Here is a 25,782-nt window from a genome sequence, read left to right on the forward strand (position 1 = left end):
CAGGACACAATCAAAAGTCACTCATCATACCAAGAACCAGGAAAATCACAACTTGAATGAATAAAGACATTAACATAGGCTAACACCAAGATGAATCAGATGTTGGAATTATCTGACAAGAATTTTATAGCAGTCATCATGCTTTAATGAGCAATGAGACATATTTTTGAAACAAATGACAAAATAGAAAATATTATCAAAGAAAGAGACGATAAACAGAAAAAAATCAAATGGAAGGCATAGAACTGAAAAATACAATAACAAAACAAAACCTCACTGGATGGGCTCAACAGCAGAACGAATATGACAGAAGAAAGAAGGAGTGAACTTGAAACTGGAAGTAGAACATTAAGAATTACCCAATCTGAGCAACAAAGAAAAAGAAAAAAAAAAAAAAAAGAAGAATGCCTCATGCCCTGTAGGACAGTAACAAAAGACCTAACATTTGTATCATCAGAGTCACAGAAAGAAAAGAGAGTGGGGCTGAAAAGTTATTCTAAGAAATGGCTGAAAATATCCCAAATTTGGCAAATGACATTAACCCACAGTTCAAAAAGCTAACAGAATTCCAAATAGGATAAACCCAAAGAAATCCATGCTAAGATGTACCATAATTAAACTTCTGAAAACTGAAGACAAAGAAAAAGTCTTTAAAGCAGCCAGAAAGAGAGGATACATTAGCTATAGGGAAACACAAATCCCAACGACAGAAGATTTCTCATCTGAAATCATGGATAGCTGAAGGAAGTGGCACATTTTTCAAATGCTGAAAGTAAAGACCTGTCAACCACAAATTCTATAAAGAGACATAGCTGACAAAATCTTAAGAAAACTAAAAAACAGGGAATCCCTTGGTTTCCAGTGGTCCAGTGGTTAGGACTCGGCGCTCCCACTGCCAGGGCCCAGGGTTTGACACCTGGTCGGGGAACTAAGACCCCACAAGCTGCTCGGCATGGCCAAAAAAAAAAAAAAAACTAAAAACTAAAAAACAAAAAAAGGAAAACAACTCTACAGTTTACATCTTAGCTCTGAGGAATTATAAAATATGCTGATATCAATATATGAGCAATTACAAGTTTTTCCTATAACAGTAATTAAATATTTGAGAATTACAGATTTTACCCCTCGCCATCACCAATGCTATTCACATAGGTAGATGGCTTTAATCCTACTTCCTTAATTCTCTTAGTTAAAAAGAAAGTTCTGCCACTGTTCAAGATCTTTATCAATTGGACAGTTTTTGTTCTAAAGATTCCAAAGCTTATAAGCCTAAAATCAGAGCTGTATGTTTAAAAAAGATACATCTGCTTCAACCATATGAAATAAAATCTATTTTAAATAGTATCTGCTAAAGAGGAAGCCTGAATGAACCTCTATAATATTGTCATAGTTTAACCATCTTAAAAGCCAAAGCATAAGAGCAAATAATATTTCTCTTAAGGCACTCTAATTTATAGAGTGTGTGTGTTTTTAAAACAAGAATGACTGTGCAAGTATGACTAGTGACCTGTTAAGCAGCCAAAAAAGTAACAGCTGGTCAGCTTGCAAAACCGTGAATTCAGTGATCTGTTATACATTATTTACCAACTGATTCATTCAGCCAATTTTTTATCATTTCTAAAATATACCAAGTATTGTGCAAGGCAGTGATGAAAAGATAAATAAGGCATTGTGATATTGTGATATTATAAGAATTATTGTAGAAGAGAACAGTTTATCAGTCTTCATCCCTGGTTCCTAGCACAGAGCTCCTAAAACCCTTAAATTTCTTGATAGGGGTGAGAGGAACACCCTTTGTTATTCATAATAGGGCCCTTTCAACCACATCTGGGAAAATGGGAGCTGGTTGCCAGAGGAATCAACCCCTGACCTCCAGAAGGGGAAAGAAGCTAATAACCAGCGGCCAATGATTTAATCAAGTATGCCTATGTAATGAAGCCTCCATGAAAATCCTAAATAAAGGGGTTGGGAGAGCTTCCAGGCTGGTGAATACACTGAGGTACTGGGAGGATGGCGAGCCCAGAAGAGGCATGGAAGCTCATGGAAGCTCCATGCCCCTTCCCACATACCTTGCCCTATGCATCTCTTCCATCTGGCTGTTCCTGAGTTACAGCCTTTATAATACAGTAAATGGGTAAAGGTAAGTAAAGAGCTTTCCTGAGTTCTGTGAGCCATTACAGCAAATTACTGACCTGTGGAGGGAGCTGTGGGAAGCCCCAGTTTATACCCAATTGGTCAGAAGTACAGGTCACAATCCAGGTCTTGTGATTGGTCTGAAGTTGGGAGGAGTCATGCAGGACTGAGTCCTTAATCTGTGGGGTCTGCACTAAATCCAGGTAGTTAGTAATAATTAAGTTAAATTGTAGAATACCCAGTTGTTGCCTGGAGAGTTGGAGAAGTATTTAATGTGAGGGGAAGACCTACATATTTGGTATCAGAAGTGCTCCGAGTAGTATAAGAAACAGTAGTCTACCTTTAGGCATAATCCCAGACCTCAAGGAACTCCTAGTCATGACAAAAATGGGCCCATGAGAAATAATTTAAATAAAATGTGATAAGTAGTTTAATAGGTACATGTACAAAATATCAGGAAAGTAGGCAACTAACCATGCCAACAAAAGTGACATTTATGCTGATTTATAAAGGATGAGTTAAATGCTATATATAGTTCCTCAGGGTTCTCACTCCCTCTTAGAGCTCTCAAGCCAGTTCTCAGCCCTAGCTGCCTATTACTGCCACATGAGAAACTTTTTTTTTTTTCACACACACACTGTATTTTATTTTTACAAGAGGAGAAACATTTTTTAAATGAAAAGGTTTGGCCCCACACCAGACCAAGAATCAGAATCTCCTGGATGCCTTGATCCCCTCATCCTTAACCTTTAAAAGCTCCCCAGGTGGTTTTAAAGTAGAGCCTGGGTTGAAAACGGCCTACTCTGTTCAGGAAAAACATAACCCAGACCTCAACCAATCTTCTGGCAATGAGGAGAGAAAGAAAAGGATTTCAGGTAGGAACAACAGGATCTATGGTAGACTTAATGATAGGAAAGAAGAGGCTTCTAAGGTTTCTAGGGTGAAGACCCTAAAATAGGAAGCTTGTGGATGTGCTTGACGCAGCTATGAGCAAGATGAGGGAACAGAAAGGAAAAAATAACCAAGTTTGAAGTACCAAGTATCCAAGTATAGTTACCCAATAGACAGACGAAAATACGAAACACCTGAAGTTCAAGAAAAATGCGGACTGGACATACATCTTTGAAAACCAAAAATATACAGGTGCTACTTAAAGCCATGAAGGGAGGTGTAATCACACAAGGAAATTAGAGGACAGAGAAAAGAACAGAAAATAAAACCCTAAGGAATACCACATTAATCTGAGGGAAAGCATATCAAAGCAATGTTTTTGTTTGTTTTGATTGGTGAAAACCTGAGCATGTGTGCAGGCTGGGAAAAAGAGAGAGAATATAGAATAGGCAAGATGTTAGTTAGCCTTAGAAAGTAACACCTTCTTCCTCTGGTAAAAGGAAAGGAGATCAGGTATCAGAGAGGTATAAGCACACAGAAAAATGACACACCCTTAAGAGTTCAGGGCTGATGCCCACCTATTTCTTCTGTGAAGTAGGAGACAAGATAAGCAATGTAGAGAAGTCAAGAGTAGGACAAGGACAGGAGAACGGTAAAAACCTATAGACAGCAATTAGGTGTGGGTACATAAAAGGAAGCTGAGGAGTAAGTCAAAGCATCTCCAGGCAGTGCAAGTAAAGTTGGGATCCAGAAGTCTACAACAGCACCAGCGGCTCAGTTACACACTTTCCTCCAGCCTGCTCTGGAGACCCTAGGAGCAGAAAAAGCCAACTGTTTCATTCATCCAGGCTTGGAAACCATCAGAGCAAATGTGGCAAGAATGGCTTCAGGCCAGTGACACTGCCTTTATAATTTTAAAAAGTCAAACTTATTTTACTCTTTTTAAAAATCGACTATAGTCATTTCCTCTGAGAGCCAGAAAGGGGGGCGGGGGTGGCTAATTCCTCTTTCACTCTTAGAGAACCTGTCAGAACTTCCACTCCTAAGCATTTTTGGTCCCTTCAACAGCTGATTCCAAGAAATCTGAACCTGATTCCTCCCGGCAGGCTCTTAAAGGATGAAAATTCACTGCAGACTGGACTATCCAGCTGGGAGATAAACACGTGAAATACTTCTTACACACAATGCTATTTCAACTAGGAGTTAGGGGCTCTTTCTTCCCTAAAAAATAAAGGTTCAGCAAACACCAGATGGGGAGGCGGGGCGGGGGTTAAGGGGGCAATTACATTGCAAACGTTGTTAATAATACTTTACAAAGCCAATTATTATAAAACAACACATGGCACAAAGAGAGCAGAATTCAGTTCTTCGGGATGACTGCAGTGAGTAAATAACTGACAATGTAATCTCTATCACACTTGGAGTTCACTAATTCATCCCGCCACCTCCTATACCACTCTTCAGGTAGCGCATCAATTCCCTTTGGATACTGGACCTCTTGCTACCACCATCTGGAGAGTACAAAGGCCTGGAAGGAGGAAGATGGTAACACGTGTGAGCACCTGCCATGTACCAGGCCTACTGTGTGCCAGACTCTGGACAACACACTTGAGACGTTATGGGTGCAGCTCACTGAAAGACGAACTACAGTGTTGAAACTATAGACCGGGCATTCAGGAGAGTCGCGGTGTCTGAAGGTTTCAGTGTAAAGGAAAAGAAGTGCTAGCGACGGTGGTTGATGGAAGCGAAGGGAGAAGGGGCGAGTTGGGAAAGGAAGGCAACTGGGAGCAAAAGGGCAAAACCCAGGGACACATGGCGTGGGGGTGGGAGGGCGCGAGTGAAATGTCCAGAGGACACCGTATAGGAGGCAAGGATGGGGTGAGACTGAGGAAGGGAAGCCCGGGTAGAGGTGAGGGCAAAAGTCCAATCCGGGGGGACCGGGGCGTCTCATCCCCGGCAAGCGCCCCGAAGGACCGCGGGGGCTGGGAAGCGGTGCCAGCCCCGCGAGAGAGAGGGAAAGGCGGGGAGGGGGCGGGAGAGGGCGGGAGGCCGACCACGGCGGGGGCCAGCCGGGCCAAAAGGAAGCCCGAGACAGGGAAACGCCGGCGCTGGGGGAAGGGGTGGGCGCCGGAGCCGGGCCGGGCCGCCGGGCTCGGCGCTGAGGGGGCGGGGCTGGACAACCGCCCGAGGGCAGAGAGGAGATGCGGGGGCCGGCGGCGACTGGGGCCGAGGGATGCCAGGACAGAGGCGGCCGGGACTCGGAGCTAGGTGGGCGGCGGCGGGAGCACAGCGGGGCCGGGGCGGCGCTCCGACCCGAGCCGCAGCGAGCGCGGCGTCCCCCTTACCTGGGATGAGTGAGGAGCCGCCGCGCCGCCTCCCCAGCATCCTCGGCTCAGCCGCTTCTCCCACCGCCCTAGGTGAGGGCCATTCCACCCACCCCGGGAGCCCGCCCTCACCGCCAGGCGCCAGCTGCTGCCAGCCCGGCTCGGCCGCGCGGAGCTACGCCGACGCGACCCGGGCCCGCAGCCGCCTCAGCAGCGACTCCCCCAGTCGCCGCCTTAGCGCCTGCAGCCGCCCTCCCGGACGGGCGTGGGATCACACGCGTGCGCCGATTGGTTGCCCGGCGCCCGGCCGGGGGATGTGTCGGACTCTCTGATTCGTGGGTTCCGCTGGCTGCCCCCCTCCCCGAGGGGGGCGGGGCTCGGCCTCCCGCCTGGTCTGACAGGCGCTGAGGGGCGGGGTGGGTCTGACGTCGGGGCCGTCCGGGCGTCCCTGCGTCCCTGCGTGTGCGCGCTCCCCTCGGGGTTCTGGGGCCGCCACCTGTGTGAGCGGGTTGTTGCCGAGCAACGGTGCGCGCGACCTAGCTGGAGGGGAGCCGGAGGCAGGTGGCTGTCCACCGTAGCCCCAACCTCCAATGTGGGTGCCCTTCATCCTTGAAACCCTGGGACAGGACAGGAGAATGAGCTTTTCCAAGAAATCCTCTCTCTGCTTGTCCTTGCTTCAGATAACCGCCTCTGTGCTTGCTGCTGGCAGAGGAGCTTTCATCTCATTGGGGTGACTCAAAAATATAAATATCAGATTCACACATTTCATTACACATCAAAGTGAGTGATAGATTCTGTCCCCACCACAGGGGCGGGGAACTGATACTTGAAAGAAAGAAGTGAAAACTAGGAAAGGAGAAAAGGGCAAAGAGAAGGGGGACGTTGGGAAGAGGGCTGAAATTTCGCAACTGAAAAATACCCGTTCGTGTTCACAATACCTACAGGTATATCCACACGAGGTTCTGTCAAAGCAATTATTTCAACTCTATGAACGTACATTGGAAAAAGCATAGGCTCAGGAATCTAACAGCTGTATTCACAATTCCTGTCTACCGTCTTGGAATGAGTTTTGTTATCTATAGAATGAGGTCTGTAGAATATGTACGTCAGAGAGTTGCTGTAAAGATCAAGTAAAGTCCACACAAAAATTTGTACATGAATGTTCATAGCACCGTTATTCATAGTAGCCAATAAAGTGGAAATAACCCAGATGTCTATCAACTGATTAATGGATAAGTAAAATATGGCATATCCACACAATGGACTATTATTTGGCCATAAAAAGAAGTGAAGTTCCGATACATGCTACACAGGGATGAATCTTGAAAATATCGTGCTAGGTGAAAGAAGCCAGTCACAAAAGACCAAATATTACATGAGTCCCTTTATATGAAATGTCCAGAATAGGCAAATCCATAGAAAAAGCAAGTACATTAGTGGATGCCTTGGGCTGAGGAGGTTGGGGGGAAACAGAAAGTGATTGCTTATTGCTATGGGGCTTCTGCGGGGGGAGTGATTGATGAAAATCTTCTAAAATTGATTGTGGTGATGATTGCGCAATTCTGTGAATATCCAAAAAATTGAATTGTGTACTTAAAGTAGGTGAATTGTATGGTATGTGAATTATATCTCAATAAGCTGTTATTTTTTAAAAAGAGCAAATAAGGTAACAAACCTCTGAAAGCCCCAGGCTGTGGTGCCGCTCTAACAACCAGGGCTCAGTATATCTAACTGTTTTCTCTTTATTCAATTGGCAAAACCTTGTAAGCAATTTGACCTGAGGAAATTTAAAGAAATACCCACCACAATATTTTTCTATGGAACATTTAAATCAAATGAAGAAGATGGTCTGATTTGACCCAAGCTGCTTTGGTGCATCAGAAATGATTCACTAGGATTACAAAGCTCATCAAAAGAAAATGAACAACATCGGCAGGCAGAAAGCAAGAGGAAAGGGAAAGGACACAGCCTTCTACAAGGTGATTCTAGATACATCTGCACCCAAAGTCGTTTGCTTAACAAATCTTTTAACTTTAAGTAAGAGCTGTGTCCCATTCCACCTCCTGCATTCCAGACCCCTTCAGGGAAGCAGCTCACCCTGACCTGAGTAATCTTGAAGCCACGGCCAGCACCATGGAGCGTTAATCCCTTAAACACAGCCCCTGCCATCGTCTCTCCACAAGCCAGAAATGCAGCTCTGAGATGACCTCCACAATACCCAGAAAATACTTCACCTACCTACAAGACCTGAAAACAAAAATTTGAGTAGCCAGGTGGGGGCTTGCTGCTGGTATCTCACATATAAACTCTGAGAACAAATTCCAGATGTGAGGAATTCAGTAAGAACGGGGGACATGAATCCCAGTGAAATCTGGCAGGGAGGTTGACTCCCTGCCCGTCCTGTGGCAGGATGTCTCCCTGAGCAAGACAGCTTCAGGTGGCCCAGGGACCACACTGTCTGTAAAAAAAAACAGCCCCAAACAAGGAGCTGCTTGATCTGAAGCAAAGCTCAGGGTCATATGGGAACAAGTTTTTCTGCTTTCCAAATCTACCCCCAACCCATATATATTAAGAAAAAAGTCTCCAAAATATACTCTTAAGTGAAAAGAATAATGTTAAAAACAGTATATATAATATGTCCATTTGTATTTTTTTCAAGTACACACACACACACACACACACACACACACACGTGATTTTCACAGACAATCTCCAAAAGGATGCACAGTAAACTGGCAACAGTGGTTGTTTCTGGGAGGGAAACTGAAGAACTTGGGTATAGGAGAGGGAAAGACATTTAGTTTTCACTACATATACTCTTTGGCACTTTTTTAAATGTTGTGCCCTGTGCTTGGATTACCTATTTAAAATGAATAAATACATAATTTTTTTTTTAAGAAAAGAACTCTTTTCTGGAAAACTCACTGATCAAGCCTATATGAATATCTGGTTTATGTGACATATGTATCGCTCTGTGTCATTTAGTAAGTCTCATACTGAGTACACATACTCTGAACACTCTGGATCTATTTTTTCTTTCCCCAGCTTTACCTCTTCCAGGTGATCAGCTCAGACTCAGAGAACCTCACCTGAGGGCCTAGACAGCTTCGTCCCCTGGCTGATAGGCAGTTCAAAGGCTCAGAGATTGTTTCTTCCAAACAGGCTGGTAGGCCCAAGGAAAGAGAGGAAGTAGACAAGTGCTCACTGACACCCCAGTGAGTACCCGGAAGCCACTGCCCTCTTCTAGTTCAACCTTTGCCTGGCTTCTACTTCAGGGAGTCATCTCTCAGCAAGCAGGCCTGGCTGAGAGTAAGTGAGGACACCTTCCTACAGTCATCTCACCTCCTGGAAGGAGAGTCTCCGTGCAATACACCAAAGAATGTTCAGGCTTTGAGGAGAACTGAAGAGGCAGCCCAGCCCTCCAGCACTTTTATTTTGGGGGGTTGTTGGCTTTGCTTTGGTTTCTTTTTTTTTTTTTTTGGTCACGCTGAATGGCTTGCAGGATCTTAGTTCCCCGACCAGGGATCAAACCTGGGGTCCCGGCAGTGAGAGCGTAGAGTCCTAATCACTGGACTGCCAGGGAATTCCCTGGAAGGACAAAAGTACAGCAGCTCCCCACTCATGGCACTTCCATTCCAGGCTCTGGCGTGGAGAGAGGATAGTGGTGGAGGTGGGAGGTGGAAGGGACGGGGAGGACCTCAGAAATGGAAAATTGGGGAAGAGAATCATGCCAGGTTCTACTTTTTTATTCTCTGTCTCAGCCCAAGGGAGCTGGAAATGAGGGTCGGGTGCAAGGGGTTTGGACACAGATAATGGAGAGGGCAGGCTACCTTTGCCATGCAAGGGAAGAACAGAGGTCCTTCAGAGAGCACGGACATGGCCTTGGGAGGAAGTGGAGAAGTGGGGACAAAGAGTTGTCAAGGGTAAGGGCAGAAATGGTGATGACAGAAGATGGTTTGTCAGCCTGACCCTCCATGCTGTCCCCAGCACAGGGCCTGGCACTGGTTGAATGAATGGATGGGTGAGTGAATGGATGATTAGCAAAAACTGCAGAGCTAAATAGACATTTCTCCAAAGAAGACATATAGATGGCCAACAGACACATGAAAAGATGCTCAACATCACTAATTATTAGAGAAATGCAAATCAAGACTACAGTAAGGTACCACCTCACACCGGTCAGAATGGCCATCATTAAAAAGTCTACAAATAACAAATGCTGGAGAGGGTATAGAGAAAAGGGAAAACTCCTACACTGTTGGTGGGAATGTAAATTGGTGCAGCCATTATGGAAAACAATATGGAGGTTCATCAGAAAACTAAAAATAGAGCTGCCTTATGATCCAGCAATCCCACTTCTGGGCATATATCCAGGCAAAATTACAATTCAAAAAGAAACATGCATCCCTGTGTTCATAGCAGCACTAGTCACAATAGCCAAGACATGGAAACAACCAAAATGTCCATCAACAGATGAATGGATAAAGAAGATGTGGTACGTATATACAATGGAATACTACTCAGCCATAAAAAAGAATGAAATAATGCCATTTGCAGCAACATGGATGGACCTATCATACGAAGTGAAGTAAGTCAGAAAGAGAAAGACAAATACCATATGATATCACTTATATGTGGAATCTAAATTATGACACAAATGAACTTACCTACGAAACAGAAAGAGATGCACAGACATAGAGAACAGACTTGTTGCCAAGGGGAAGCGGGGAGGGGGAGGGATGGAATGGAGTGGGAGCTGGGGGTTAGCAGATGCAAACTATTATATAGAGAATGGATAAACAACAAGGTCCTACTGTATAGCACAGGGAACTATAGTCAATATCCTGTGATAAACCATAATGGAAAAGAATATAAAAAAGAATGTATATATATGTGTAACTGAATCACTTTGCTGTACAGCAGAAATTAGCTCAACATTGTAAATTAACTATACTTAATTTAAAAAAACAAAAGCTGCTGCTCTTGATAAAGATGAAGGCAGCAGGGCAAAGCAGAGAGAGACACAGGAAAGAGAGTAGGAGGGCACTCAGGGTCCTGCCTGGAAGGGCAGGGAGACTCCAGGTGAGGGCTCCAGAGCCAAAGATCCTTGATGGGGAATTGTGGGTTAAACTTTCATTCGACTTGAAGTGACCCCAGAGCCCTGGCTGACTTGAGACAAGATGAAACACTTACCTGCAAGCAGCATCAAAGAGCCCATGAACTGCAGGAGACACCTCACAATTCTCTTGAAGCTTGTGGGTTAGAGGGATTTGAGACAAAAAGAAAATGGTGATACAATTTAAAGAAAAAGGGAAAAAAATGAGCATGCCTCTTTACTTTCCCCACCCCTAGATCCAGGAAAACTGGCCAGGTCAGGCCCCTCAGCCACATCAGCATTTTAAAATGAGAATCCAGCCCAGCCTATGAGCAGGCATTTTCCAAATGGTTACAGAATTCCTGCACCTTCCAAAAATACCTCTTAGTGCAACTCCCGCCGGGGAGGGAGGGCCACATGCCCAGGCTGGAACCAACCAATTGGGCTTCCTGAGTCCAGAAGTTGCCCCGCCGTGCTCTGCAGACCCCAGATGCAGGAAATGCCCACTGCTTCACGGGTAAACCCAGCTAGACAGCTACTGGTGCTGAGCCGAAGACTGGGAGCAAAGCTGCCTCTGGTTCCACTTACGACAAAGAAGATTATATGACTTCCAGGAGTAGTTGCCAAACTTAGCTATGCAAGTAAACCACCTGTGCAGCTTTGTAAAATAGACGCTGGGCATCAGGTCAGTTTTATGAAGCAGAAACTCTGGGAGAAGGATCCCCCCGACTCCCAAGGGAAAGAGATGGGGGTAGCGACTAGGAGGTGGCACTTGGGGAACTTCAGAGAGGCTAGTTGATGATATCCTGTTTCCTGACTTGGGAACTACCTGGTTTGGTCACTTTGTGAAAATTGATCACACTATACACACATGTGCACTATTCTGTATGTTCGTTACACTACATTTAAAAAAAAAAGAAAAAAAGCTCCCAGGTAAATTCTGCTCCCCTACCAGGTGTCAGAACCACTAAGTTGGAAGTTCAGGATGAGGGGTTTAGGTTACACAAAAGAGAGATGCTGGGTGCTTTTGCGTATTGGCTGGAGTAGCTACAGGGTCTGCCTCCATCTGAGGCAAGTCTCTGACCCTCAGTGGAGAAAAGCTCCAGGGAGGGGAGGGGCCCGGATGGGAGATGCTCCAGGGAGCAGCCAAACCTTCTCTGCCCATGGATGCCGACCCATGACACCAGTGCAGACTTTTCCTGGGCCCTGCCTCTTGGACAGAGCTTGCTCAGGCCTCCTGTGGTCTAATTCAAGAGGGCCATTTTCTCCTGTGGCTTTGGTTTTCCCTCCCTGGTTAAAGAGGCTGCAGAGGCTACCAGTTTCTTGCCACCCTCCCAGGTCCCTTTCCTAGGGCAAGCAGCTTCTTCGAAGAGCGTGCTACTCCCAGCAGGATCTGGGGGACTCCAGCACTGGGGATTTACCAATGTCCTGCACCCAGGCACTGTTCTAGGTGCTGAGGACACAGCAGTGAACAAGTCAGTCCCAGCTGCCTTTATTCGGCTTATATTTGTTCATCTAAAACAATAAAAGAGCCAGTTATTTTTATCAGCAAAATGAGTTTATCAAGGAGCAGCAAAGAACTGCAATTTGGGACATGCAACTGTTGCAGGAGAATGGGGATGAGAGAATGGTCATATCCCAGGTCTCGGATGAGTCCCTGGGACCGCCAAGGGAGGGTCCTTGGCTTTGCACAGGAAAGAATTTAAGAGCAAGCCATAGTTAAGTGAGAGTAAGTTTATTTAGAGAGATATATATTCCATAGACAGAATGTGAAGCGTCTCAAAATGCACAATTTTTAAGAATAAGACAACGATGAAGTCTGCTGCATTGACTGACTCTTCCTTTCATGAATGATTTCTCTGTAGCCGTGCAATACTGTTTGATAGCATGCTACACACAGTGGAACTTCTTTCAGAATTGAAGTCAATCCTCTCAAACCCTTCCACTGCTTTATCAACTAAGTTTATATAATATTCTAAATCATTTGTTGTCGTTTCAACAGTCTTCACAGAATCTTCATCAGGAGTAGATTCCATCTCAAGAAACTACTTTTTTTGCTCATACAGAAAAGCACTTCTCCAAGCATTAAAGTTTTATCATGAGATTGTAGCAATTCAGTCACATCTTCGAGCTCTATTTCTAATTCTAGTTCTCTTGCCATTTCCACCACATCTGCTCTTACTTCCTCCAGTGAAGTTTTGAACCCCTCACAGTTATCCATGAGGGTTGGAATCAACTTCTTCTAAACTCCTGTTAAGGTTGATATTTTGACCTTTTGCCATGAATCACAAATATTCTTAATGTTCTTAATGGCATCTAGAATGGTGAATCCTTTCCAGAAGGTTTTCAATTTCCTTTGCCCAGATCCATCAGAGGAATCACTATCTATGGCAGCTATGGCTATATTTCATAAATCATAAGACTTGAAAGTCAAAATTATTCCTTGATTCGTGGGCTGCAGAATGAATGTTGTGTTAGCAGGCATGAAAACAACATCAATCTCATTGTCCATTTCCACCAGAGCTCTTGGGTGACCAGGTGCATTGTCAATAAGCAGTAATATTTAGAAAGGAATTCTTTTTTTCTGAGCAGTAGGTCTCAAAAGTGGGCTTAAAGTAGTCAGTATTTGTAAACAAATGTGCTGTCATTCCAGGCTTTGTTGTTCCATTTATAGAGCACAGGCAGAGTCGATTTAGCGTAATTCTCAAGGGCCCTAGGATTTTCAGAATGGTAAATGAGCATTGGCTTCAACTTCAAGTCACCAGCTGCATTAGCCCCTTACAAGAGAATCAGCCTATCCTTTGAAGTTTGAAGCCAGGCGTTGACTTCTCCTCTCTAGCTATGGAAGTCTCAGATGGCATCTTCTTCCAATAGAAGGCTGTTTTGTCTACATTGAAAACTCTGTTGTTTAGTGTAGCCACCTTCATTTATGATCTTTGCTAGATCTTCTCGATAACTTGCTGCAGCTTCTACATCAGCACTTGCTCTTTACCTTGCACTTTTATATTATGGAGTAGGCTTCTTTCCTTAAACCTCATGAACCAACCTCTGCTAGCTTTAAATTTTTCTTCTGCAGCTTCCTTACCTCTCTCAGCCTTGACAGAACTGAAGAAAGTTAGGGTCTTGCTCTGCATTAGGCTTTGGCTTAAGGGAATGTTGTGGCTGATTTGATTTTCTAACCAAACCAGTAAAACTTCTTCCATAAAGCAGCCGCGTAGCACAGGGAGATCAGCTTGGTGCTCTGTGTCCACCTAGAGGGGTGGGATAAGGGAGGGTGGGAGGGAGATGCAAGAGGGAGGGGATATGGGATACACGTATACGTATAGCTGTTTCACTTTGTTATACAACTTTGTTATACAGCTGTTTCACTTTGTTAGTTATATACAGAAACTAACACACCATTGTAAAGCAATTACACTCCAATAAAGATGTTTAAAAAAAGAACTTCCACATCAGCAAAAAGGCTGTTTTGCTTTCTCATCATTTGTGTGTTCACTGGAATAGCAATTTTAATTTCTTTCAAGAACTTTTCCTTTGTATTCACAACTTGGCTAACTGTTTGGCTCAAGAGGTTTTTATCTTGTGGCCTGTCTTGGCCTTCAACATGCCTTCCTCAGTAAGCTTAACCACTTCTGGCTTTTGATGTAAAGTGAGAGACATGCAACTCTCCCTTTCCCTTGAACACTAAGAGGCCATGGTAGGGTTATAAATTGGCCTAATTTCTATATTGCTGTGTCTCAGGGAATAGGGAGTCTTGAGAAGAGGGAGAGAGATGGGGGAATGGCTGGTTGGTGAAACAGTCAGAACACACACATTTATTGATTAAGTTTGCCATCATACGTGGGCGCAGTTCATGGCTCCCAAAACAATTATAATAGTAACATCAGGACTTCCCTGGTAGCACAGTGGTTAAGAATCAGCCTGCCAATGCAGGGGACACAGGTTCGAACCCTGGGCCAGGAAGATCCCACATGCCGTGGAGCAACTAAGCCTGTGCGCCACAACTACTGAGCCTGCACTCTAGAGCCCGCGAGCCACAACTACTAAGCCCGCGTGCCGCAACTACTGGAGCCCCCGCGCTTAGAGCCTGTACTCCACAACAAGAGAAGCCACTGCAATGAGAAGCCCGCGCATGGCAACAAAGAGTAGCCCCCGCTCGCCGCAACTAGAGAAAAGCCCGCACGCAGCAACAAACACCCAACGCAGCCAAATTAAAAAAAGCAACCAGTAACATCAAAGATCGCAGATCACCATAACAAATATAATAATGAAAAAGTTTGAAATATTACAAGAATTAGCAAAATGTGACACAGAGACATGAAGTGAGCAAATGCTGTTGGAAAAATGGTGCCAATAAACTTGTTCCTTGCAGGGTTGCCACAAACCTTCAATTCGTAAAAAAAACACAGTATCTGTGAAGCACAACAGAGCGAAGCACAAAAAAACAGGGTATGCCTGTAATGTGTTGTTTGTCAGTTTAATTCTCAGGCTACAGCCACTGAACCTAAGAAGAGCAGAAGACAAGCACTGCCTTTCCTACACATACTTAACAAAGGCACTCAAGGCAACAAAGACTTGCTCACCACTCATTGTGCCCCTGTCTCCACTCTGGTCCTGTGCTCATGCATAGTCTTCTACTTGTGTTGTACTCCTCAACCCAGCCAGTGAAAACTCAGTGCAACTCTACCAGTGCAAATTCAGCCAACCTTACATTACACTGAAATGCCAACTCCACTTGGAAGGGTCTCATCTCTGTGACTCTTGTGACCTGTGTCCCAATTTACACCTTTCTTAAGGCCTTTCTCCCATTCTACTTTGTATTCTTGTTCTTCGTGCATTTGTCTGGTTCTCCCCCCTCACCCCCATCAGATAGGGAGCTGCTTAGATGGGGGATGGAATTTTCCCTGCAACACCCAACACTGTTTATGGGCCCATAAGAGGCCTTGGAATGTTTGCTGAGATGGATTAAATTGAATGATGGGACAGCATCTCCCTGAAAAATCAGCAGTTCACTTCGTTCTACATCTCCATAGTTCACAAAGTTGTTTTTTTTTTTACTTTATTTTGAAATTTTTTAAACTAGAAAAAAATTGGTGAGACTAGTACAATTAACTCCAATATATGTACCCTTACCAAGTGACTGTTGATTCATCAATTGCTAACATTTGCTACAATTGCTTTAATATCTCTCTCTATCCATCTAGCTAGCTAGCTATAATTATCATTATTTTTAGTTATTGAACCATTTGAGAATAAATTACAGACATTGTGTCTTGTGTCGCTTTACCCCTAAATACTTCATTGGTACCTCCTAAATATAAGGACATTTTCTTGTACTATGATCCAATGAAGGAAATTTAACATTGATATGATACTATTTACTATCTACATATACAGTCCCTATTCAAATTTCCCCAGTTGTCCCAATTATGTCCTTCACAACCATTTTTTTCATTCTCATTGTCTACGGAAAAAAAAATGTACAACCTAAAAGTTGAGAATTATGTTTCATTTGGAGGACTTTCTTTTTCTTTTGAATATTTATTTATTTATTTGGCTGTGCTGGGTCTTCGTTGCAGCATGCGGGATCTTTTAGTTGCGGCCTGTGGGATCTAGTTCCCTGACCAGGGATTGAACCCGGGCCCCCTGCATTGGGAGTGCGGAGTCTTAGCCACTGGACCGCCAGGAAAGTCCCTCGGAGGACTTTCTGAGCACTCAAGCCCGGGAGCAGCCTCGCAGACGGCTCTGAGGGACGGCTCCAAAGAGGTCAGGGAGGATCCAGGGTACACAGGCGTTTAGCAACAAAGACCTGGTAGCTGGCACATCAAAAGATTACTCGTGGGGCTTCCCTGGTGGCGCAGTGGTTGGGAATCCGCCTGCTAACGCAGGGGACACGGGTTCGAGCCCCGGTCTGGGAAGATCCCACATGCCGCGGAGCAGCTGGGCCCGTGAGCCACAACTACTGAGCCTGCGCGTCTGGAGCCTGTGCTCCACAACGGGAGAGGCCGCGACAGTGAGAAGCCCGCGCATCGCGATGAAGAGTGGCCCCCGCTCGCCGCAACTGGAGAGGGCCCTTGCACAGAGACGAAGACCCAACACAGGCAAAAATAAATAAATAAATTAATTAATTTTAAAAAAAAGATTACTGTTGGCAGACCCTCCTGGTCTTGCCGGCTGTTCCCTTGCAGTGTACTTAATAAATCTCGCTTTCTATACTCAAAAAAAAAAAAAAAAATACTGTTAATTAAAGAAAACAACCAGACATCTCAAGGTAATGAATTTAGTGCTTTTCTATATATGGGAAGATGTAAGAGTCTGGGGTCACTGAAATCATTCCTTTGATAGGCACCTTAGCTATCCAGGGCCAGTATCCAGTTCTTTCCCATCCTGAGTTCCCACAGGGCTCACCCTCGGGGGGTGTCTGTAATGTGATGGCTTGATGGCTGCAGCATCCTTTGTTTACTGATAGGGCAGGTGACATTTTTGATTCACATCATCTATGTGTTGCATTTAGTTGTTATCACTTTAGTCTCTTACAATATCGAACAGTTTCTCCCTCTTTCATTCTTAAGGCATACTAGTTATTTGTAAAATAGCCTTTGACTTGACTTTGCTGTCTCAGGTTATGCATTTAGGGGGGCAGGAAGGCCCCGAGAGTGAGGTTGTGCCTTTCACGGCACATGGCAGCAGGAGGCACACACGAGGTCAGTTTGTCCCATTATTGGTGACGTTAACTTTGATGACCTGGTTAAGGTGGTATCTGCCGGGTTTCTCCACTGAGAAGTTACAGTTTTTCCTTTTGTAATTATAAGCAATCTGTTGAAATGACTTAGTATTTCAGAGACGGTGAAAATATCCTGTTCCCCGTCTGATGATGATTCTTGCCTGGCCCTTATGTGCCTGCCAGTCATTTAAGGAAAGTGGAGTTGGCCGGTGGCCCGGAGCTGAGGCCCTGGAGATCACAGAACCGGGATGGGCAGAGAAGGAAAAGCACTGGGGACAGGAAACTGTGCGGACAGCAGGGCAGGCAGTCTGAGTGCTATGCTGGGAGCTGAGCAGCAGCTCACTGAGGTATGGGTGGCAGTCACACCACACCAGGCACCTCAGAGCAGCCTCAAGGGTACCGGCCCCTTCACCAGAATCATGACCTGGAGAGGGACCAGTTTGCAGGAAGCAGGAAGACCATCCTTTCCTCCTTATTCCCTGGTGGCCCCTACTGCTCAGTGCCGGGAGGGCGGGGAATGCCTTACAGGCATTATTTCCAGAATATTTCCAGGGGCCCCCAGCGAATCTGAAGGGTTCCAGACCTCTGGGCCTGGCCTGGCCTTCCCAGCCAGGCTCCCTCACAGCCCCCTGCCTGTTTGCTCCACTCCTTACAAATATCTGCTCTGCTGTTGTACACAACCATGGGCTGGCAGTCACGGTGGAAAGTAGGGGGTGCACACCCACAGGACACACACAGCCTGGGACAAACTGGCCACGAGTTCTTGTGTGCTGGACAGAAGGTGTATTCATTTTCTGTGGCTGCCATAACAAATGACCACAAATGGGGGACTTAACACAAAAGGAATTTATTCTCTTACGGTTCTGAAGGTCAGAAGTCTGAAATCGAGGCGTCAGCAGGGCCGGGCTCTTTCTGCAGGCTCCAGGGGAGAATCTTTCCTCGCCTCTTCCAGCTTCTAGTGGCTGCTGGCAATCCTTGGCTTCCTTGGCCGTATCCTCCAGTTTCTGCCACTGTGGTCACATGGCCTCCTCTTCCTCTCTCTTTATAAGGAAACTTGTCATTGGATTTGGGGCAGGATCCTAGGGACATCCAGATAATCCCAGATGATCTCATAGTGAGGTCCTTAACTTATTTACATCAGCAAAGAGCCTTTTTCCACATAAGGTCACACTCACAGTTTCTGGGAGTTAGTACATATCTTTTGGGGGCCACCAGTCAACTTGCCATGGAAGGAATTCATGTATGCTCTCATGTATATGTTAGTTTTCCACATATTTCTCTAACAAATTCTATATTGATGATTAGGAGTAATTAAAATAGTCCCTGGGGCTTCCCTGGTGGCGCAGTGGTTGGGAGTCTGCCTGCCAATGCAGGGGACACGGGTTCGAGCCCTGGTCTGGGAAGATCCCACATGCCGCGGAGCAGCTGGGCCCGTGAGCCACAATTACTGAGCCTGCGCGTCTGGAGCCTGTGCTCCGCAACAAGAGAGGCCGCGATAGTGAGAGGCCCGCGCACCACGATGAAGAGTGGCCCCCACCTGCCGCAACTAGAGAAAGCCCTCGCACAGAAACGAAGACCCAACACAGCCATAAATAAATAAATAAAATAAAATAAAATAAAATAAATACAAGCAACTCCTTTAAAAAAAATAAAAATAAAAAAATAATAAAATAGTCCCTGATGGCTGTTTTGGGCCTACCCAAATATTTCTGTCCTCCCCCTGCCACACATATACACACACACACACGCACATGCACAAAATAACATATCTACACAGAGATGTTTACACATTGTACCCAGGTCCTCGTACAGAAATGTGCATGTATGCTGTATTCATTCATTCGACACATGTTTATTGAGTGCCCACCACGTGCCATGCCCTGTGCAGGCACTGGAAACACAGCAGTGAACAAGGCAGCAGGCCCACACCTTGTTTACATTCTGGTAAAATATTTACAGACACACACACACAACGAGCATAATATGGATGCAGAATCTGCAGGGCTTTTCCACGCCCAGGGCTCCCAGAAGGGCTGAAGTCAGCAATTCTAGGCCACAGGCAGCACGGGAATGTGAAGGTCCTTAATGCAAATAAAGTCACAAGCAAAGTCGTTTTTAAAACAACAAATCCTTGATTAAGTGAAACATTTGTGGGCAGGGGTGAACCCCATTCCCAAAAGAGCAAATCTCTGCACTGCTGTGGAGGGGCTCGGAGTTCTGGGGTGTGAGATGGAGGAGTCTGAGCAAAGGGGCCAGCTGGGCCTTGAACAGCCGGAGAGGCCTGCACACACGCACATGCTGGATTTGAGGTTGGCTCAAAGGACAAGGTGGGCAGGGCTGCTTGGAGGGGAGAGAGCCTGACCACAAGAGACACAGCCAGAAGCTGGGGGTCAGCCGCTGGCAATGATGTGCAGGATAAGGTGAGACTGATGACTATATCCTGGCATTATCTATCAAAACCGGCACTCACACTAGTGCAGGGGACGTGTGAAGTGGCAAGCTGGCTAGGCTGATCTATAGACTCCAAAATTCCCTTTCCAGTATGTTCCAGTTAGGGTGGGCTACCAGCGATACTCTCTCATGAGAGCCAGAGGATGGAAGGAAGGCAGCACCTACTGTATAGGACACAGTTTCTCCCCGTTATTCACTTAATTGTTCTTCTTTTCCCCCTGGATCTTCCTTCCTGTGTGCCTGTGAACAAGCTTCTGGCTGTGCCTATGGAGCTCTAGCCTGCTTTTGATCTTCCCTTCCTTTATTGAGTGAAAACTGTGGGTAGTATGCTGCTAGTTTTTCTTTCTTTCTAACATTTTTTTTAAAAGTCACATCTTGAGTAAGTAAGAAGTGGATCATTTCTAGACCAGAGCTTCAGAACAGACCACTATCTTGGCTCTTCTTGGCCCTCTGTATTTTCGTATAAATTTAGAATTAGCTTGTCAAGTTCTATTAAAAAACATGTTGAGGGCTTCCCTGGTGGCGCAGTGGTTGAGAATCTGCCTGCCAATGCAGGGGACACGGGTTCGAGCCCTGGTCTGGGAAGAGCCCACATGCCGCGGAGCGACTAGGCCCGTGAGCCACAATTACTGAGCCTGCGCGTCTGGAGCCTGTGCTCCACAACAAGAGAGGCTGCGATAGTGAGAGGCCCATGCACCGCGATGAAGAGTGGCCCCCACTTGCCGCAACTAGAGAAAGCCCTCGCACAGAAACGAAGACCCAACATAGCCAAAAATAAATAAATAAATAAATAAATAAATAAATAAATAAACATGTTGAGAAACAGACTCACAAACATAGAAAACATACTTATGGTTACCAAAGGGGAAATGGGGAGGGGGAGGGATAAATTAGGAGTTTGGGATTAACAGATATATACTACTGTATATAAAATAGATAACCAACAAGGACCTACTGTATAGCACAGGGAATTATATTCAATATCTTGTAATAACCTATAATGGAAAAGAATTGGAAAAAGAATATATATATGTGTGTGTGTGTGTATATATATATATATATATATATATATATATATATACACACACGTATGTGTAACTGAATCACTTTGCTGTACACCTGAAACTAACACATTGTAAATCAACTATACTTGAATAAAAAGTTGTTTGTTTTGAAAAAAAAAAGAGAGAGAAATTAAAGAAATTTCTTTCTTCTTTAAAGAAATTAAAGAAATTAAATAAATAGAATATAATCATTTAAAAATTATAAATAAATAAATACATAAATAAATAAAATTTACAAAATAAATAAAAATCATAATCTAAAAACAAAACAAATACAAAAAAAAGAAAAAAAACATGTTGAGATTTTGATAAGGATATGTATAATCTAGAAATCAATTTGGGGAGAATTGATCCTTAAAATATTGTTTTCCAATCTATGAACATGGCATATTTCTCCAGCCTCAGACATAGATCAATGAATACAGAAGAAGACATCAAAATGGTGGGATTGTTGGCTCAGTGGACACCCCACCGGAAAGACTGGATGGCACTACTCGCCTTTTACTTGCTGCCCTTGCTCCTTGCTTCCTGCTTCCAGGCTGCCAGGTTTTCATGTGACCTTGTCTGCTGCCCACAGCTGATTGGCTCAAGGGAAGGCACCTGCCTCAAGCTGATCCAATGAATGCTTTCTCCCAGATTTTTTGAACCAGAGACTGATAGAGAATTGAAACAGGCTCTTGTTGGTGTCTGAGGCTGTAAAAATATAAAATTTAGGAGCTCTCTACAATCATGTTTCAGATGATTTGGTCTGAAGGATTGGAGGCAGATGCATTGCTGAGAAAAAAGAGTGAAGCTCAGAGAGGCATAGAAACAAGACAGAGAGGCTGGTGGTGTTCGAGTCTCTGACTCCATATAGCTTCTGAGGCCCAGTTGCATTCTTGCTCCTGGGTTCCAAGACACCCATGTTCCAAGAGATCCATTGGTTCCAAGGGTCCACTGTTCTTTAAAATAAATCCATCTTCAGGCTTAAGCTATTTTGAGTTTCTACCACTCACAACCAAGAGTCCTACCTAATGCAGTTGAGTAGACTGAAAACGGGTATTCTCAAACAGGTTCCAGGGAAGTGAGCCTCGGCTCCTGGCCTTAACAGGCTCACAATTTGGACTGCAGTCTGGTGCCCCTAGAGAGAACCTTCTCTAGCACAGACCAGCACTCTGTTCCCTTCCTCTGCAGGAATTTTGCTGCCTCTCTTGGGATAATTAATCAGAGGTGATCACCCTTATCCTCCTTTTTACACAGGATTTATCTATTCTAAGCACCTGTGTTATTTTTATGTGTGGATGGCAAACTTTGGTTAGAATTTAATTACCATATTTGTCACTATGATCACCCAGATGATCACTCGAGGGCTGTTATAGGCCCAACTGGCAAGTGTCCCATAGGTCAAGATATCAAGAGGCCCCCAAAATAAGATGCAAGCTCCAGATGGGACTTCAAGAGAAATACTAAAAGTCTTCACCACTTCTGCCACTCTTGATAATGACCCTATTCACCATGAGGCAGGGGTTGTTATAGTGATAGGAGAGTCAGGCTCTGAGTTTTCAGGAGATTGGAGGGAAGAATTTTAGAGATACGGTGCTGCAGGGAAAGGGTATTCCTATACATACAGACAGTCCTCAACTTTGCTAAATTCAAGACTTAAAACAGTCTACACATTCATTCATTTCATACACTATACATGGACAGACCTAATGCACTTTTCAAAGCCTGAATTTGCACTTTTATCTCTCATCTGACTCTGGATGATTTCAGGCTAACTCCTGGGGTGGCTGCGTAGCTGCCAAGAGTCCCATTTCAGCATCACCAGTTGTCATCATTCTCAGGATAGCAACTGATGTCATTATTTAAATATTTAATTGAAGAGAAAAATACTATACAAATGACAGTGCTGATCCGTGATAAGAAACAAAGGTCTCATGAACTTAACCCAGTTGAGACAAAAGTGGGAATGATTAGCTGAACTAAAATTGGTGACTCTTTAGCTTCAAGTCAGGTGTTTACCACACTGAAACTAGTCAATTGCATGTTTATTTGTGAAGGAAAAAAAAAATTAACTTTTGTAGGACAATAAAAGACCCAGTAGACTGGGTAAATGCATTCTTTTGGGCAGGGCCTGAAATGGTGTATGGCCTGCTTCCACGGCCTTGGGAAGCATAATAAAGATAGTCTAGTTTTCTATGATTCTAAAAGGCAGCCTATTCTTGGCATTTTCTAAGTTACTTTGACAGCTCCAAGAAGGTTCTGGCCACTAAACTTTAACAGGGTTGTAAAAATTGTATCATGTTCCAAACTTTCTAAATCAAGATTATATTATTTTTGTTAAAAAGAAGACAACAGGCCCAAAATGGAGTCACTTATACTAAGCCCCGTGGCACCTAAGTGAGACTTAATATAGTTTTGGGGAATTCCCTGGTGGTGCAGTGGTTAAGAATCCACCTGCCAATGCAGGGGACACGGGTTCGAGCCCTGGTCCGGGAAGATCCCACATGCCCTGAAGCAACTAAGCCCGTGCGCCACAACTACTGAGTCTGTGCTCTAGAGCCCGCGAACCAAAACTACTGAGCCCACACACCACAACTACTGAAGCCTGCACGCTCTAGGGCCCGCATGCCACAACTACTGAGCCCACGTGCTGCAACTACTGAAGCCTGCGCACCTAGAGCCCATGTTCTGCAACAAGAGAAGCCACCGCAATGAGAAGCCTGTGCACCACAATGAAGACCCAACACAGCCAAAAATAAATAAACAAATTATAAACTTATTAGAAAATAATAATAATTATAGTTTTAGCGTCTCCTGGAAATCGAATCTTAAATCGGTCAATGAGGAATTACCTGGTCAGTGAGGTAATCTGCCTGATAGACCCCTGCTCTCCCCTAAAGAAAGGTGACCTTGCTGAAACCAATCCACTTTTTGCTAGTTTAACTTCCTTACCCCCTTCCTTCTGCCAGTAAGTCTTTTCTTTTGTACAGCTCCTGGGAGCTCCTTTCTATCTGCTAGATGGGATGCTGCCCGATTCATGAATCATTCAATAAAGCCAATAAGATCTTTAACATTTCCTCAGTTGAATTTCTTAACACTTTGTAACATAAATATCTCTACAACTGTCAATCTATATCTAGATGATGATAGAGAGATGACAGATACACAGATAGATGATAGATAGGGAACTATTCTCTGAGACTTATAGAACCTTTAATCAATGATGTCTGGGTCTGATTCTCTGGGAGAAAAAGGATCCAGACCTCAAGGACTGAGGATGGGGGCTCTAGAATTTCTGAACCGATGAGTTAAAATAGCTTGGGAATGTGCTGTCTGTTGGGGAATAGCCACATGAGGACACATTTTACTCATTAATGCTGATGCAGGCCAGATTGCTTTCCAAGAAAGCCCGCCCTGTCACTTTTTCCAGCCATTCTTGTCCGAGGACACAGAGGAAATTAAGAGAGCCTGGGTATTCTTGGAAGGAATGCTATGCCTGAGCTTGGTGGCCAGAGTTTCAGCAGGGGTGTGTGCAGTGCAGGGTGTGATGACAGAAAGAGCAGCTCCCTGGGTCCTCCAGGCAAGAGAAGGGGATTCGACAACTGGCGACTCCCAGAGACAACAGTTCCCCAGGTTTGGAGGCCTGAGAAGATTCCACTCCAGAATCCAAGTATGACCCTATTTCCCCTGTGCTTCTGAAACATGGCCAGGGCTCACTTGGTAGCCAATTATTCTCTCTCAAGAGATTCTGCAACTTGGATAGTTGATTTGGAAGGAAGCAGCTAAGTACCCAGTAAAGTTAGCCCAGGGGACCTTAACTGAGAACACATCACCTGGAGAGACGTCTCAAAAGTCATAGGCCCTGAACCCACTGAATCAGAAATCTGGGCCCTGGACCCATGTAGTTTGGGAAAGGTTGTGGAGATTCAAACGCAAGCCCCGAGTTAAGGGCCGGTGCAAGAGAATACTGTGCCAGTAAGGCCAGGCCATGGCCTTGATATTTTTTTTCTTTTTATGTTAAAAATGTCAGTTTCCGGACTTCCCTGGCAGTCCAGTGGTTAAGACTCCACGCTTCCACTGCAGGAGGCACGGGTTTGATCCCTGGTCAGGGAACTAAGATCCCGCATGCCGCGGTGTACTAGACCAGGCTTCCCATTTTAATGAGCATACAAATCACACATCTTGTTCAAGCGCAGATTCTGATTCAGCAGGTCTAGGGTGAGGGCCTGACAATTTACATTTCTAACAAGTTCCCAGATGATGCTTATGGTACTGGTCCATGGTCCACACTTTGAGTAGCAAGGGGGCTGGGTCAGTGGTTCTTAACCCGGGGCAATTTTGTCATCAACACCCCCAGGGGACCTCTGGCAGTGAGAAATGTCTGGAGATGTTTTTGCTTGTCAACTGGAAGGTGAGGGTGTTAACCACCTAGCTGGTAGAGGCCAGGGACACTGCTAAACATCCTACAGTGCACGGACAGTGCCCACAGCAAAGAATTATCCAACCAAATTGTCTGTGGCTCTGAGGCTGGGAAACCCTGGGCTAAAATTTATAAGGTTTCTGAAAAGTAGTTACTTTAGTCTTAACTCTTTGCCCCGTCAAAGGTCTAAAAAGGTTGGCAACTGGATTTAAGGAGGAAAATTTTAGGAGAGAATTTTCTAGAAGGAGAGGTGTGTTTGCTTCACATCTAGTGACTGAAGAAAAGGATTCCTCGGAGAACTCACCCAAGTACCCAAGCCTCAAAGATCTGGCTTTAAACATTCAACAAATCCGAAACCAACTCACAGCAGTAGTGCTCAAATAAGAACCTTCCCGTTTCCCTTTTCTCTCTTCCCTTTTTTGTATTCCATGTCCAAGCTAGCTACTCTAAAGTTAACTACTTGGACTCCATTCCCCACTTCAGGCTTCCCACCTGGGTCCCAGATTACAGTCTTCACCCTGAGAATCCTCTTACCTCTTCTTAAGTCCCACCAGGTTTTCGGGGCCTCACTGAAACACGTTCCTTGACCATCCTAGCCTGGGGTGGTCTGGCCTTTTTTTCTGTTTTTTCTAGATTTGCTGTCACAGCACTCTGTGTATGCCCCTATGACCACAGCTCTCTTCACACTGTATTCTTTA

General features: G+C 44.9%; 2 protein-coding genes across 10 annotated transcripts in view; both read right to left on the minus strand.

Moving 5' to 3' along the window:
- Window positions 1–5,601, minus strand: part of TPST1 (tyrosylprotein sulfotransferase 1) — a 115,876-nt gene extending 110,275 nt beyond the window's left edge. For 5 of the 7 annotated variants that reach the window (XM_057530042.1, XM_057530043.1, XM_057530040.1 and 2 more), the window contains exon 1: window positions 5,370–5,592. The gene's annotated coding sequence lies outside the window, so the exon portion shown is untranslated. Of the gene's footprint in view, window positions 1–5,369 lie in introns of all 7 variants that reach the window. The other 2 variants (XM_057530041.1, XM_057530039.1) reach the window with 2 other exon arrangements.
- A 6,577-nt stretch (window positions 5,602–12,178) lies between these two features.
- The window catches only part of CRCP (CGRP receptor component), an 86,541-nt gene continuing 72,937 nt past the window's right edge, over window positions 12,179–25,782 (minus strand). Inside the window, exons 7-9 of one of the 3 annotated variants that reach the window (XR_009005381.1) lie at window positions 25,619–25,777; window positions 18,027–18,246; window positions 12,179–13,694 (exon numbers count right to left, since the gene is read on the minus strand). The gene's annotated coding sequence lies outside the window, so the exon portion shown is untranslated. The remainder of the gene's footprint in view (window positions 13,695–18,026; window positions 18,247–25,618; window positions 25,778–25,782) is intronic. The other 2 variants (XR_009005382.1, XR_009005384.1) reach the window with 2 other exon arrangements.

This window comes from Balaenoptera acutorostrata, chromosome 15, assembly GCF_949987535.1.
Source record: "Balaenoptera acutorostrata chromosome 15, mBalAcu1.1, whole genome shotgun sequence".
Lineage (NCBI taxonomy): Eukaryota > Metazoa > Chordata > Mammalia > Artiodactyla > Balaenopteridae > Balaenoptera > Balaenoptera acutorostrata.